Source organism: Sinocyclocheilus anshuiensis, unplaced genomic scaffold (genome assembly GCF_001515605.1).
Source record: "Sinocyclocheilus anshuiensis isolate Anshui unplaced genomic scaffold, SAMN03320099.WGS_v1.1 scaffold540, whole genome shotgun sequence".
Classification (NCBI taxonomy): Eukaryota; Metazoa; Chordata; class Actinopteri; order Cypriniformes; family Cyprinidae; genus Sinocyclocheilus; species Sinocyclocheilus anshuiensis.
In genome coordinates, this window is record NW_015555733.1 from 25,562 (window position 1) to 28,430 (window position 2,869).

At 49.3% G+C, this 2,869-nt stretch overlaps 1 protein-coding gene across 1 annotated transcript in view; it reads left to right on the plus strand.

The window, feature by feature from the left end:
* The window catches only part of LOC107672942 (desmoplakin-like), a 32,603-nt gene that overhangs the window by 4,786 nt on the left and 24,948 nt on the right, over positions 1 to 2,869 (plus strand). The gene's annotated exons all lie outside the window — the stretch shown is intronic.

Genomic DNA, 2,869 nt, shown 5'->3' on the forward strand with positions numbered 1-2,869 from the left:
TGAAAAATTTAAGGGGGTCTGAATACTTTCCGTACCCACTGTATATATATATATATATATATATATATATACAGTATATATATATAAACAAACAATAGTAAGAATAAGTTTTTGTAATGTTTCTTTTTTAAGAAAATTATTAATTTATTAAATTCTTTTAAAGAAAATTATTAATTTATTGAAATAATTTTACCATTTGTATAAATTTGTATTAAATATTTCATATGATATATTTTACCCGAAAATCAAAAGAAAAAAATAAAACATGATATTTTACATGTGGGTGTCAATATGCAAAAATGTTTTAGATGTTATGTAATGTTTTTTTTATTTAAAAAATTTTTATACAAATTTTTTTACTAATTGTATTCAATTTTCTTCATTTTTATATGTGTGATTTCATGTAATTTTTTTAAACATTTAATTTTTTCATGTGTGTGTGTGACATAGATAGATAGATAGATAGATAGATAGACAGACAGACAGACAGACAGACAGACAGACTAGGCACGCTCGTTGGTGAGACGTGCTGTCATACTCACCGAGTCTAACTCCATACTGAGAAAAGAGATCCTCTGCACGGGGGAGGGCTTGCTCTTTTCCCAGTTCCCTGTGATCACACAACTGTTCTCGCGAGCGGGCAATGCTCGAGATAGTTGATCTTCTGATGCCCACTTCCCGTAACGGGGCAAGGGCGCCCTCCGCGACTTTCGTAAGACATGGGGGGACAGGGAAAGACCAAAGGGGAGGACCGTGTACTGCCATGCCTGACCCTCAAATGCAAACCGTAGGAATGGCCTGTGTTGAGGAAGAATCGAGACATGAAAGTAAGCGTCCTTCAGGTCGACCACTGCAAACCAATCCTGGGGCTGGATGCATCTGATGATGCGCTTCTGCATCAACATCTTGAACGGAAGCTTGTGAAGGGCCCGATTCAAGACTCGCAGATCCAGGATTGGCCACAGGCCACCGTCTTTCTTAGGCACGATGAAGTAAGGGCTGTAAAACCTTGACACCATCTCGGCTGGAGGGACAAGCTCGATTATGTCCTTCGCTAATAGGACCGCAATCTCCTCGCACAGGACAAGGACGTCTCGGACTGCCACTGAAGTCTCGAGGACGCCACTGAACCTGGGGGGTCACCTGGCGAACTTAACCGCTTAGCCGAGTCAGACTGTCCGAATGAGCCAGCGGGACAGGTTGGGCAGCGCGAGCCACGCTCCCAAACTCCGTGCGATTGGCACCAAAGGGACAATCGACATACCCGCAGTGGTGCAGCGGTGGGAAGTCGTGCTGGATGGCCCAGAAAGCACTGCGTTCTTCACTGTGCCCTTAGGCCAACAGCAGAACACTTCCGGGGGAAGAAGTGGCACTGTTCTTGCCATCTCCAGAAGAGAAGCAGTTCCTCGCATCTCCGGGCTGTCCGTGTGAGGGCTGCCTCATCATCTTCCTGGAGGGCTTAGGGGCCGACTGAGACAAGGGGGACGCCGCGCTCCTGTGTGAGGCTCGATGCGCCTGCCTTAACATGGTCTCAGCATGGGGTGGAGCAGCCGCAGGAGGGCGCCCTTGGTGACGGGCAGGCTGAGGCGTGGCCCGTGGCGGAACGGTGGCAGGTGGAGGATCACACCGGGGCAGGATGTGCTGGATAGCCTCAGTCTGCCTTTGTACTGCTGAGAACTGCCGGACGAAGTCCTCGACAGTGTCGCTGAATAGCCCAGCCTGGGAGATGGGAGCGTCAAGAAAGCGCACTTTGTCGACGTCACTCATCTCAGCAAGGCTGAGGCATAGATGGCACCCCGCCATCGAGGGTAGTGAGGATGGAGGAGGCAGGCGAGCGGCTTCCGGCCGAAAAAAAGGCTTCATCAGCTCCTCATGCACCTCCGGGAAGAAAGGAACCGGGCAGGGCGTAGTTGCGAGCCACGGCCTGTGTCGAGGAATCAATCATCCCGCCGCAAGGGCTCGGGACTGGGTGGTGTGCACGCCATCAACTCTGGGTCTGATTCGGCGGTGGCGACAACACCCGAGGGGGGCAGCCCCGTCGAATTGTCATCCTCAGAGGACGATCGCCCATCCCCCAATGCTGCTATCGACATGATCCTCTATCGGCACGCCACGCCAAATGAAACGCTGGGCACGCCATGAGACAGCCCAGCAGAATCACCGGGGAACCACACAGAACAGCTGCTGCGGGAGGAGTGAGAGGTCTGCAGGGACTGGCCCGGCATCACTGTAACCCTCAGATTGTCCAGAGCACTAGCTGACGGTTCTCTGCTCGTGGCAGAGAAGCCAGCGCGTGTAGTGACAGAGGGAGCCCCTCCCATCCCCGTGAGGAGAGAGAGGCCGATCGCAGCGCTGCCATGGTCATACGCTCACAGTGAACGCATGAACCATCCACGAACGCAGCTTCAGCGTGCTGGATGCCCAGACACTGAAGACAATGATCGTGGCTGTTGACAGAGGATAGGAAACGACCGCAACCAAGAGGACACTGACGGAACGTTGTCTTTAAAAAGACGCGATCCGTCCGTGATCAGAAACTGCTATTTTAGATGAAGCACCCAGGGGAATCGCTGAATTAACAGAGTGAATTTGCATTACGGCACTGATTGTGCCATAATGCAAAATCCACTAGCCAAATTTCATTGGCGTTTTCTTTTAATCAGAGAGGATTCGGGCTCCCAAGTAAGACCCCTAATGTCGTCACAACATAACTCGTAGTGATAGATAGATAGATAGATTATACTGTATGTTATAGACAATATGCAGTGTTGGGGGTAACGCATTACAAGTAACGCGAGTTACGTAATCAGATTACTTTTTTCAAGTAACTAGTAAAGTAACGCATTACTTTTTAATTTACAAGAGAATA